The sequence below is a fragment of the Chiloscyllium plagiosum genome, chromosome 35 (genome assembly GCF_004010195.1).
Source record: "Chiloscyllium plagiosum isolate BGI_BamShark_2017 chromosome 35, ASM401019v2, whole genome shotgun sequence".
Classification (NCBI taxonomy): domain Eukaryota; kingdom Metazoa; phylum Chordata; class Chondrichthyes; order Orectolobiformes; family Hemiscylliidae; genus Chiloscyllium; species Chiloscyllium plagiosum.
Genome location: NC_057744.1, coordinates 159951 through 173358, shown reverse-complemented (window position 1 = coordinate 173358; position 13408 = coordinate 159951). Strand labels below are relative to the sequence as shown.

Sequence of the window (13408 nt, the reverse complement as noted above, 5' to 3'; positions counted from 1 at the left end):
AAAACTCAATCAAGTTTTTGAGACATGATTTCCCACACACAAAGCCATGTTGACTATCCCGAATCAGTCCTTGCCTTTCCAAATACATGTACATCCTGTCCCTCAGGATTCCCTCCAACAACTTGCCCACCACCGAGGTCAGGCTCACCGGTCTATAGTTTCCTGGCTTGTCTTTACCACCCTTCTTAAACAGTGGCACCACGTTTGCCAACCTCCAGTCTTCCGGCACCTCACCTGTGACTATCGATAATGCAAATATCTCAGCAAGTTGGCAATCTTTGAGTGAATGCTCTCTTATCTGGTACCCAAATACCCAGAATTCTCATGCAAACAGCAACATTTTCACAGAAATTCCCATTTTTATAAAGTTGTTCAAAAACATCTATTAGAAAGTGATGTGCCAAGGTCTGCTGCACATATATTCACCCACTATTCAGTAATTCTCCCAGCCACACTAACAGGTTCTTGTCCTCTGTCATGTTGGTGCCATTACAAACAATTATCAGAGTTTCTACAAATCAGCAAGTAAACTATATTGTCCTTTTGACATTTAGAGTACTTTTTATTCAAAGAATAATCAAATGTACTGTAATGGATTCCTAGAAGAGTAATTCTCATGCAACCAGCAAATATATATAATTGGCAACCCTGCCCTAACCCAAATGAGTCCACATACTGGATGACATGGGATTAATGTACATGGTGCCCAAAGTGTCACAGAATCAAATATGACAATTGTAAATAGTCTGGCTCAACTTGAAACAAAAACAAGGCAAGAGGATAAGAATGAGGGTAGAATTACTTCATTTGCTGCAAATTCAACTGGAGGAAACTGCAGCAGCATTCTTTGGAATGACTTTTCTTGTTAAAGTATTGCACTTTACAATTTTCACGTACTAAGCCAGAGGAATTACAATTATGCAAATAAAATGCAGTCTACTAAATAAAAAGAAGTGAAATTGAGCGCTGTCCAAAAGTCCAGTGCCTCTTTATACACTTGTACAATGAGGTCAGTCCTGGACTGAACACTGAAGTAATTCTATTTCAATGACCTTTGAATGTTGACAAAACCTTAATGCTTTGGCAAAAGTTGTCATCAAAAACACAGCACAAGCTTGCAACCAGAACACATCTTTTAACCTGCCCTACTCAGAAATATCAGTGATACAAGTTTCATAAATAAATTTTCCCTTGGGTCTTACAATGGATAGACATTCCTGATAAAGGGCTTTAGATTAGATTACTTACAGTGTGGAAACAGGCCCTTCGGCCCAACAAGTCCACACCGACCCGCAACCCACCTAGACCCATTCCCCTACGTTTACCCCTGCCCCTAACACTACGGGCAATTTAGCATGGCCAATTCACCTGACCTGCACATTTTTGGACTGTGGGAGGAAACTCATGCAGACATGGGGAGAATGTGCAAACTCCACACAGTCAGTTGCCTGAGGCGGGAATTGAACCCGGGTCTCTGGTGCTTATGCTCGAAATGTCGACTCTCCAGCTCCTTGGATGCTGTCTGACCTGATGTGTCTTTACAGTGCCACACTTTTCGACATTGACATCTATTACGATACAAACATTACATTCCCCTGCAGTAAATATATCAAAAGATTATGCTTTGGGGAAGGCTTCAATGTTGCTATCACCTTGTAACCAGTCAGTGGTAGACCATCCCAAGCTTGTAAAGGTACTCACCAATAGAACTAGAATTCGCAAACATAATTTAAGTACAGTACAATTCAGCACTCATTATATCTAACAATCTAATACCAAATATTTTGGACAAGGCCAGCACCCCCTCAAAACATTTCAAGACGGTAGCGCAGACCCACCTTTCCTAGTTGTTTGAAGCAGATGTATGGTGGAACGCCCCTTTCATTGTACAAATGTTTTTAAAGAACCGAAATGCCCTTTTTCATGATTGTTGCCTTAGGCAGTATCTGTTAGCCATAATCAAAGTGGCGAAAACCCAGACAAATCAGAACCTCTGCCTTTCACAACTGTTTTTGAAAAAAAACCAAGGACAACACCATATTGTGAAAGGAGCAGCATTGTCACATTAATTACAATGGTAAATTCAAGTTTCATATGATAAAGTCACATATGTGTTCTTTACTATCTTATATAATTACTACAGTGAGATTGTTTATTGTTGTTGCATTTAATATATAAGGAACAATGGAATCCATGTTAAATGTATGTTGGTTAAATTCTGCTCATTGCAGTTTCTAAGGAAATATCTAAACAGTGAGCAGGCACTACCCCTATTCAGTCATTTTATTAAGTACAGTTTATTATGAAATAACTCCACAGAGGCCGGAATCCCATCACCAAGTCACTCATTATTTACACATGGAGAGTCCCTGACCCTGATCCAGCTCCCTCAGAGCCAGCTCTCAGAGTGAACAGAATTTCTGACACTCTTGTTCTTATCTGTCAGCCCAGGCTCCCTGATTAGACCAGATTAACAGCTTCAGTCAGGCAACTCATACTCTATGGGATCCATCTGGCTGACAACGTTACAATCATTACATCCCTCCCCTTCTGAGTCCAAGGACATCGGTCAGTTCATTTTGTTGTAACTCCTCCTTTGGCGTTTTAGCACCAGGTCAGGTTCCTCCAACTCAGCCTCTGACATGGGCAGCAAGTAACACACAATAGCTTACACCCGGAGTGTCTCAAAAGAAATTCATTCTCTTGTTCAGGCAGCATAGGTGTTGACATCAGTTATGCCCAAGTCAGATTCCAAGGTATCTTCAACGCTTGAGGGAGATGGAGAATCCACAAATCCCAGAACAGACGGAAAGGTTGTCAAGAAGCTGGGCACATTTTGCTCCAGCACTCTTTGTGAGTTTGCAGTTTTCATAACCATCTGACGAAAGAGCATTGCTCCAAAAGCAAGTGCTTCCAAATAAACCTGTTGGACTATAACGTCGTGTTGTGTGATTTTTAACTTCATATGATCCACATGCTTGGTGAGGACCGCCACACCTACCTGAACTTTATACATCACTGGACCTGACCTTATGTCTACCATGCCTCTTAACCATGCAGGTCCCTACACCAAACTTTGTCCCCTGAAATAAACTTTTTCTTTCACTTTATGTCTGGTATTGGTGTTCCTGATGCTGTTTCCCCTCCACCCCAGGTCTGAGAAAATCAGATTTAACCTGGTGTGGAGACTTCTTCCCATTAGCAATTGTGCTGGAGCTAACTCTGTAGTTGCATGAGGGTTGGTCCAATAAGGACAGTTTAGTGTCTAGTGAAGATGTAGGCTGTTTCTTTAAGCCTGGGGAAAAGGTTTAGTGTGAGAGGGGAAGATTTAAAAGGGGCTTGGGGCAACTTTAATCGCAGAGGGTGGTGTGTGTATGGAATGAGCTCCAGAGGAAGTGGTGGAGGCTGGTACAATTACAATATTTAAAAGGCATTTGATGTGTATATGAATAGGAAGGGTTTGGAGGGATATGGGCAAATGCTGGCAAATTGGAGTAGATTAGGTTAAGATTTCTGGTTGGTATGGATGAGTTGGCCCGAAGAGTCTGTTTCAGTGTTGTACATCTCTATGACTCTATGCCTATGATCCCATCAAATTCCAATCGGAATCCTCAACTGATCACCAAGATGATATTTTCATCTCTTTTTCAGAGTTTTCCGAACCTAATGGAGTCCTACATGTGGATTGTATAGGCACTCTGTCCAAAAATGATGAAGCCATTACCAGTGAGACGTTGAAATTATCTTCTCTAGCCAATGACAATTATACCTGTTCAACAAATGGGGCTGAAGCGGAGCACCTCATTGTATATAATTCTCGTAAGTTCCCTGTTCTGTTTGTTTAATGGGCACCTTACTCATATTCCTTTTCCCAGAGTAACTGGGATTTTGTCCCTGTCCAGGTGCCTGGCGTCAGGCTGAGTGACTCTGTAAATACTGTCTATCACCTGAGAGCTGTTTTTTTAAAATTTGCAGATGGGTTGTGAATGTTGCTGGCTTCTTGCTAATTGCCAAGGGGTCAGGTAAGATTCAACCACATTGCTATGGGTCTGGAGTCACATGTGTGCCAGAGCAAGTAAGCAGTTTCCTTCCTTTAAGAGCATCCCAATGGGCTTTTACATCAATTGATAAAAGTTTCACAGTGAACTTTTTTTTTGCTGAGGTTCATTTCACAAATTAAAACTTCACTGCCTGCCATGTTGGGATTTTAACCCCCAACAGCTGGGATTCTGCATTAGTACTACAGCCACATTGCCATTACAACAAGGTCTCTCCATAGCTGGGAAGCCTTGGTGAAAACTGATGACAGCAGGAATGGGAATTGGAGAGGGAACAAAATGGAGGTGGACTGGCTCTGATTATTTCAGATGTGGTCAGTATTTGTGAGACAGGAGCTCAGATCACCAAATCAATTTGGATGGAGCTAAGGAACAGCAAAGGGCAGGAAGTGTTGGTTGGAGCGGTTTACTGGTCACCAAACTGTCAGGCTTATGTGGGGCATCCTGTTAATCTACCCCTCATTGGGGTAGCTCACCGGAGATCAAGCCTCACTATTCCCAGACTACTCACAAAAGTTAAAGACTTTATAAAATATGCAGAACTCCCCCATTCATCTCTCTTTTAGACCCAAGTTAACAGAAAGTACAAAGCAGGTTTCTGCACTTAACAAGAATGATTACTTGTTACAAGTAAATCGATTCTAGCCACAGGTAATTAGTTATGAACTGCTGGTGTAGAATTCTACAGTTAAAATTCTATTCATCTTATACACATTTACTAACACAGACAGGTTAGGAAACATGGGTGTGTTGGGCAGAATGTAAGAGAGCTGGGGGCATTGCGTTACTGATAAAGGAGGCCATCACTGGCAGTGATTATGGAGGATGTCCTGGAAGGCTGTTCAAATGAGGCCACCTGGGTAAAGCTTAGAAACAAAAAGGAGGCTAATCTGTTTTGTGTGATTATACTACAGGCCTCCCAACAGTCAGAGTGAATAGAGGAGGAGGATATGTAGACAAATCACAGACAGGTGAGATAGGAATAGAGTAATAGTTTAGTTTATAGCTTATAGTTAGAGGATTTGCTAACATTAACTGGGATCGCCTTAGTGTGAAAAGATCATATGGGGTGGAATTTTGAAAGTGCTCCCAGGAGAGCTTTTGTACATAGACAGCCGTCTGAGAGATGGGGCGGTGCTCGACCTAACCCTGGGGATGAAGTTCGTCAAGTGGTTGAAACTTGAGTGAGTGTGCATTTCGGGGACAGTGTCTGTAACTCTGTAAGTTTCAAAGTCCATATGGAAAATCATAAGGATAGTGCAGTAATTAAGTGTTTAAATTGGGAGAAGGCCAATTTCAATATCATTAGACAGGATTTGGCAAACATAAAACTGGGAGCTGCTTCTTGCAGGTTAGGTGACAGCTAGAAAGTAGGAGGAGCCTTTTAATAGTAGCATAGTGAGTGTTCATGGCCAGCAAGTCCATGGAACTCTGAATGTCAAGGGATAGACAGTTTGATAAAGAAAAAGTAGTAAATGTTAGGTACAGAGCTTTAAAAGCAGGGGAGGCTCTTCAGGAACAGAGTCTGTACAGGCTGTTTAAAAAATTAGGAGGGCAAAGAAGGGCCACAAAACATCTTTGGCAGCTATGATTAAGGAAAACCCCAAGGCATTTTATAAGTATATTAAGATCAAAAGCATTACCAGGGGAAAAAGGTGGGGCCTATTAGAAACCAAAGGAGCAATCAGTACATGGAGACAGAGGACGTGGGTGAGGTCTTAAATGAATATTTTGGTTCTGTATTCAAAGGTGAAAAACATTGTCACTGGAGCTTTCAGTTGGATGCTCAGGTTCCAGAGTATGCTAAGATTAACGAGGAGATTTTAGATGTGTCAGCAGCATGAATCCCCGGGGCCTGATGAGATGTATCCCAAGCTGCTTTGGGAGGTAAAGGAGGAGATTGCTACGGTTCTGGTGGAGATATTTAATACTTCACCTGTGGCCAGCAAAGGGCCAAGTGACTGGAAGACAGCTGTGGTTCCTTTGTTCAAGACACATAGCAGGGTAGGCCAGGTAATTACAGACCAATTAGTCCAGTAGGGAATTTAATAGAAAAAAATCTGAGGGACAGGATTAATCAACACTTGGAAAGGTAAGAATTAATCAGGGATGGTCAGCACAAATTTATGGGAGAGAGATACTATCTGCCTAATTTAATTGAGATTTTGTTTTGAAAAGATGACTAAATATATTTATTAGGGTAGTACAGTTGATGGTTTACATGGACCCACATGGAAGGCTGGTCCAAAAGGTCAGACCCCAGGGATCCAAGATAAATTGGCAAACTGGATCCAAAACTGGCTTGCAAGTAGGAGGCCAAAAGTGATGGAGGAGTGTTGTTTTGTGATTGGAAGCCTGTGACCAGCAGTGTACCATCAGGATCAATGGGGAGACCCTTATTGTTTGTTACATACATTAACGACTTGGAAGTGAATGTAGAAGGTATGATTAGTAAGATTGCAGATGACACAAAAAATGGTGTTGACAGTGAGGAGGATGGCCTCAGGCTATCGACTGATATTGATTCACTGGTCAATTAGCATAGCAATGGCAGATGGAATTTAATCCTGAAACGTGTAAGGTAATGTATTTTGGGAGATTTAATAAAGGAAGGATTTACACAAAGGACACTAGGTCCCTAGGGAGCACTGAGGAACCAAGGGACCTTGGTGTGCAAGTCCATAGATCCCTGAAGGTGGTAACGCAGGTAGACAGTGGTGAAGGAGAACCACAGCAGGTCAGGCAGCATCCAAAGAGCAGGAGAATCGACGTTTTGGGCCAGAGCCCTTCAAGTGAGAGGACTGGAAGGAGAAATTGTTGACAGTGAGGACCAGTTCAGCAAAACAAATAAGAGTGTCAGTGGAAGGGTACTATTGGGGACATCAGGAGAGGAAGAAACAGAGGGTTTGGAGGCACTGATCATGGCAGATGGAGGTGTAGAGGGATTGGATATCCATGGTGAAGATGAGGCATTGGGTGTCAGGGAAACGCAAGTCTTGGAGGAGGTGCAGGGCATGGGTGGTGTCCCAAATGTATGTGGGGAGTTCCTGGACCGGGGGATAGGACAGTATCGAGGTAGGTGGAGATGAGTTTTGTGGGGCAGGAGCAGGCTGAGATGATAGGTCGGCCAGGGTGGTCAGGCTTGTGGATCTTGGGGTAGGAGATAGAATCAGATGGTGAAGGGTTCCCAAACTATGACATTGGAAGCTGTGGGTGAGAGATCCCCAGAGGTGATGAGGTTGTGTATGGTCTGGGAGATGACGGTTTGGAGATTGGGGTGAGGGGTCATGGTCAAGGGGATGGTAAGAGGAGGTGTCTTTGAGTTGATGCCTGGCTTCAGCGGTGTAGAGGTCAGTGCGTCAAACTGCAGCCCCTTTATCCGCTGTTTGATGGTGAGGTTGGGGTTGGAGCAGAGGGAGTGGAGGGCTGCGCGTTGTGAGGGTGAGAGGTTGGAGTGGGGGAGGGGGGTATATAGTTTGAGGCGGTTAATGTCTTGGTGGCAGTTTGAAATGAAGAGGTCAAGGGCAGGTAAAAGGCCAGCACGGTGTGTCCAGGTGGATGGAGTATGTTGGAGACGGGAGAAGGGGTCCTCGGTGGGTAGGCAGGTGTCTTGGTTTAAAAAGTAGGCACAGAGGCAGACGTGACACAAGAAATATTCAAGGTTGCAGCATGTGTCAAAGTTAGTAATCTGGGACCATAGAGGAATAAAGGTGAGGCCTTTATTGAGGTCTAAACATTTGTCCTCAGTGAGGGGGAGGTCTGGAGGAATGTTGAAGACATGGCAGGGATGGGAGCTAGGAGCTCCTGCTCCTCGGATGCTGCCTGACCTACTGAGCTTTTCCAGCGTCACACTCTCCAGTCTGATCTCCAGCATCTGCAATCCTCACTTTGTCCTAGAGTGGTGAAGGAGGCATACAGGATACTTGCCTTAATTAGCCAAGCTGAAGACTATAGGAAGCAAGGAGGTTTTGTTTTAACTTTATAAAAGACTAGTCAGGCCACAGATGGAATATTGTGCAGTTCTGGACTCCACACTATTAGAAGAGCGTGATTGCACTGGAGAGGGTGCAGAGGAGATTCACCGAGATGTTGTCTGGGATGAAAAGTCTCGGTCATGAGGAGAGACTGGATAGGCTGGGTTTGCTTTCCTTGGAGGGAGGAGGCTAAGTGAGAATCTGATTGAGGTGTACAAAATTCTGACACATATAGACAGAGTAGGTCATGAGAATCTTTTCTCTGTGGAAGACATGTCTAAGAACAGAGCTGTAAGTTTAAAGTTGGGAGTTAGTGGTTTAGAGAAGATCTCAGGAAAAATGTTTTGACCAGAGGGTGGTAGAAGGAATGATCTACCTGAGAGGGCAGTGGAGGCAGGTACTCTTGCAACATTTCAGAAGCATCTGGATGAGTGGGAAAATACTAAGGTACAGGAGGTTATGGAGCAAGTGCAGAGAAATGGGATGAGTACAGTTTGGTGTTTGTTGGTCAGCACGGACAAGGTGGGCTGAAGGCCCTGTTTCTACACTGTGTGATTCTATGTCTGAGCTTCCCCTACTGCTTAAACAAGAAGCTGTGCAAACATCACTTGCAATGAGTATTAGGTGATTGATTTTTTAAAGCAGCAATTCTTCAACAATCTCCAATTTTTAAAGCAGACCTCTTCCCCTTTTATTCCAAGATTTAAAATGCACAAACACTTTTTTTAAAAACGGTCCTTACAGGGGAATGTAACTGAGTAATACAACATGGTATAGGAATGCACAAAGAATTTATGTGAAATGGTGTTCCCACACAGTATGTTGAGGAACCAACCATGGAATGGTTTATTTTAAACCTAGCATTGTGCAATAGTTTCGATTAGATTACCTACAGTGTGGAAACAGGCCCTTCGGCCCAACCAGTCCACGCCGACCCTCCGAAGAGTAACCCACCCTGACCCATTTCCCTCTGACTAATACTATGGGCAATTTAGCATGGCCAATTCACCTGACTTGCACATCTTTGTGACTGTGGGAGGAAACTGGAGCACCCGGAGCAAACCCATGCAGACACGGGGAGAATATGCAAACTCCACACAAAGAGTTGCCCAAGGCTGGAATTGAACCTGGGACCCTGGCGCTATGAGGCAGCAGTGCTAACCACTGAGCCACTGTGCCGCCTCTAATCTCATTGTAAAAGAGACTCCAGGGAAGAGTGACCATAATATGCTGGAATTTTACAATAAACTGAAGTGAACAGACTCTTATTGCCTATGGCTATGCCTAAACAACATTGCAGGATACAAAATGAAGCAGAGCATGGTAGCGGGCACAGACACATCCCTCCCTGATGTGCTCAATGCTGTCTATGCTTGGTTTGAGCAAAATGCCAGTAGCACCTGCCCCGACAGCTCGTGGTGCACCTCTTCCCTCAGTCACTGCGGCAGATCGGATTTCCTGGGAACAAGCCAAGGAGAGTGAAGGGCCTGGATGGTGTCTCAGGCCGAGCACTCAGATCATGTGTGCACCAAGTGACAAAGGTATTCAACCTCTCCCTCCTACAAACCGAGCTCCCCATCTGCTTCAAGAAGACCACCATCATCCCCGTACCTAAGAAAGCACAAGTAACTTACCTTAATGACTACTACCCAGTGGCTCTGATCTCAATAATCATGAAGTGCTTCAAGAGGTTGGTCAAGAGCCACATCAGCTCCAGTCTCCCAGCCTGCCTCGATTCCCTACAATGTGCCTACTGACATAACAGGTCCACAGTGGATGCCATGTCCCTAGCCCTGCACTCATCCCTGGAACATCTGGATAGCAAGGACACTTATGTTAGACTCCTGCTCATTGACTACAGCTCCATCTTCAACACCATCATCCCCTCCAGACTGATTTCAAAACTCCGTGACCTTGGTCTCAGCTCCACCCTCTGTAACTGGATCCTCAGCTTCCTGACCCACAGATCGCAATCAGTGAAGATAGACAACTGCATCTCCTCCATGATAACACTCAACACTGGAGACCCCCAAGGATACGTCCTCAGCCCCCTACTGTACTCCCTGTGTTGCCAAATTCCAAATGAACATCATCTACAAGTTCTTTGATGAAACCACCGCGGTAAGACAGCTATCTAACAACAATGAGTCAAAACACAGAAAGGAGATAGAGAGCTTGGTGACATGGCGCAATGATAATATTTTCTCTCAATGCTGCCAAAACGAAAGAACTGATCAGTGACTTCAGAAAGAAAGGAGGAGAATACGTCCCCATCTACATCAATGGAGAGGAGGGTGAGAGGGTGGAGAGTGTCAGGTTACCAGGAGTGGTGCTAACTGGCAATCTGTCATGCACTTCCCAAGTAGATGTGATGGTCAAGAAGGCACAACAACGTCTCTTCTTCCTCAGGCAGCTGAGGAAATTCAGCTCGTCCATTAGGACCCTCACCAACTTTTACAGATGCCCCATCGAGAGCATACTGTCTGGGTACATTACGGCCTGGGGTGCGATAACTGCTCTGTCCAGGGCCATAAGAAATTACAGAAGGTTGTGTGCACAGCCCAGACCATCCGGAAGCCAAGCTCCCATCCACGGACCCCATTTACACGGCTCATTGCCACGAAAGGCAGCCAACATCATTAAAAAATCCATCTCACCCCAGTAACGATCTCCTACAACCTCTTCAATCAGGCAGGAGATACTGAAGTGTGAACACACACACCAATAGGTTCAGGGACAGCTTCTTCCTGGCCAGTCTAGCCTTAAATAATGCTGACCTTGCTAACGTTACTCTCACCTAGCGCACGTCCTATACAATGTAAACTGTCTGCCTCTGTCTAAGTCTCTTTGATCTGTACATCCTTGCTTACTATGATCTGCCCGTACGGGTCATAAACAAAGCTTTTCACTGTACGTCGGTACAAGTGACAATCAATCAATCAATCAAGTGATATTGTTCAATCTGAAATCTAAACAAACAAATCTGCAAAGGTATGAGGGCAAAGTGGCTGTGATAGATTGAAAAATGATGTTGAAAAGCATGATCGTCAAAGTCAATGGTTACTATTTATAGAATTAATACATAGTTACCATAGAATTTACAATACTTTGAGAAATAGCTGCTAGGAAAGATATGGTCAGCAAGAGAATGGAAAGATTATAACAGGTTAATGGAATAGGTTTTTATAAAATGGCCAGAAAAAATAATAAGCCTGAGGATAAGAATCATTTCCAAAATCAATAAGAGAACCACCAATAAATTGATGAAGAAAGCATAAATGAAATGTGAAAATAAACAAGTGAGAAACATAAAAACAGACAGTAAAAGCTTCTATAAGTGAAGCCAGGGACACAGGTTTGATTCTAGCCTCGGGTGACTGTCTGTGTGGAGTTTGCACATTCTCCCCATGTCTGTGTGGGTTTCCTCCGAGTGCTCCAGTTTCCTCCCACAGTCCAAAAATGTGCAGATTAGGTGAACTGGCCATGCTAAATTGCCCATAGTGTTCAGGGGTGTGTAGGTTAGGTGCATTAGTCAGGGGCAAATGTAGAGTAATAGGGTAGGGGAATGGGTCTGGGTGGGTTACTCTTCAGAGGGTTGGTGTGGACTTGGTGGGCTGAAGGGCCTGTTTCCACACTGAAGGGATTCTATGATCTATGATCTATCTCTGTCACCTGCCCCAGCCCCTACACCCTACATGAGTGATGCGCATGAATGGAGAACACAAAGAGAGATCGCTTCAGGTTAATTAAAAAGATTATTCAGTCTGTACAAGATCATACTTGTTTATCAATGTCCTTGCTTTAAAAATAAAGTCCAAGCTTGATGTGATAGCCTGCAGTTCCACAGCAAGTTGGTTGGTTCTGAGCAGTTAAGGAGTTTCAATAGTTTCTTCTCTTTAAAAAATATTCCTTTGTGAATCTCTGATGAGGTTTTCTAGAAGTGTATGCTCTATTTTATTATTTCGGTGAAAGATGAAGGAGTTTTGTTTGCAGAGAGCTCAGATACAGGTAGTGGCTGTTTCTTTACAGTGCAGGACCTTTCCCTGAGTAGCCCAGTGTTAGGGCCTTGCTGAGATTGCCATGAGGTGGTGTCTGAGGTGGCACTGACCATAACCTAACTGCTACTTCCAAACTGTACCCAGTGCTGGGAGTGTGTGACCCATGGATGGGGGACAAAAGCTTGGATTACAGATTCTCAACTGTCTATGGCCCATTCCAGAGGTTAACTGGGACATTATTAACACACCTTAGAGGACGGGCAATTCCATGGTGCAAGGACTTTTCTTGGATATGACCTTCTCTGTAACAGGTTATAACGTGAGGAGATGTGTTGTTTGGCTGACATTAAGTTTCCAGTCACATGATTATCACAGCCATTTTTGAGCTTTCTCCATGTATGGTTTTTTAAGATATCGATATATATGAACAATGGTGTTTTTCACCCTGCAATCATTGAATTGTGGAATCTTAAAATTTCCAATTGATTGTCTCCATCATTGGCTTCAGTTGTCTGTCTGGATTTTAACAGTTGAACGTCCCCCTATTAAATTTCTAACTCTCTGTATGCTCTGTCCTCCTTCAAGACACTCCTTACACTGCATATTTTAATTAAATGTCTTGACAGCTCCTTATGTATCTTGGTATCAGTCTTGGTTTTTACATTCCTGTAAGAGTCTTGGTATGTTTTCCGAGGTGATAGGTGTTATATACAAAAGAACCTCGATTATCCGAATATCAATTATCCGAATTTCGGATTATCCGAAGAAGATCTCAAGGTCCCGATAGAAACATTACATCAAAGAGCTGTTTCCAACACTGATTGTGTCTTTTGTTTACAGTGATTAATAATGAACTCGGCTTACTGAAATGCTGCCGAGAACAGTCCTGGACATCGATGGGATCCCAGGCACCATCTCCAAATAAGTAACTTCCCGCCCTCTCTCTCCAGCCCCACACTTTCCCTGGAGTTCTACACAGAGGTGTACCCTAAAACTCCCTTCCCCAGATAATCTCTGCAACACTGTCCTGTAAAGGGCAGAGGTGGAACTTGTCAAGAACTTGCAGTAAAAATTTGTTTGTGTGTATGTGTGTGTGAGAGAGAAAGTGTGTGTGTGTGGGGGGGGGGGGTTGTGTGTGTGGCTGTGTGAGAGTGTGTGTGTGTGTGCATGCGCGTGTGCGACTGTGTGAGAGTGTATAGCTGTGTGTGTATGGTTGCGTATGTGGCCGTGTACGTGTGTGTGTATGCATGTGTGTGTGCATGTGTGTGTGTGGTTGCTTGTGTGTGTGTGTGGCTGTGTGCGTGTGTGGCTGTGTGTGTGTGGCTGCATGTGTGTGTGGCTGTATGTGCATGTGTGTGTATGTGTCTGCATGTGTGTG

General features: G+C 43.9%; 1 long non-coding RNA gene across 1 annotated transcript in view; it reads left to right on the top strand.

Moving 5' to 3' along the window:
- Nucleotides 1-2040: 2040 nt before the first annotated feature.
- The window catches only part of LOC122540562, a 23540-nt gene continuing 12172 nt past the window's right edge, over nt 2041-13408 (top strand). The window contains exons 1-2 of the long non-coding RNA XR_006309349.1: nt 2041-2077; nt 3652-3819. This is a non-coding gene — a long non-coding RNA (uncharacterized LOC122540562). The remainder of the gene's footprint in view (nt 2078-3651; nt 3820-13408) is intronic.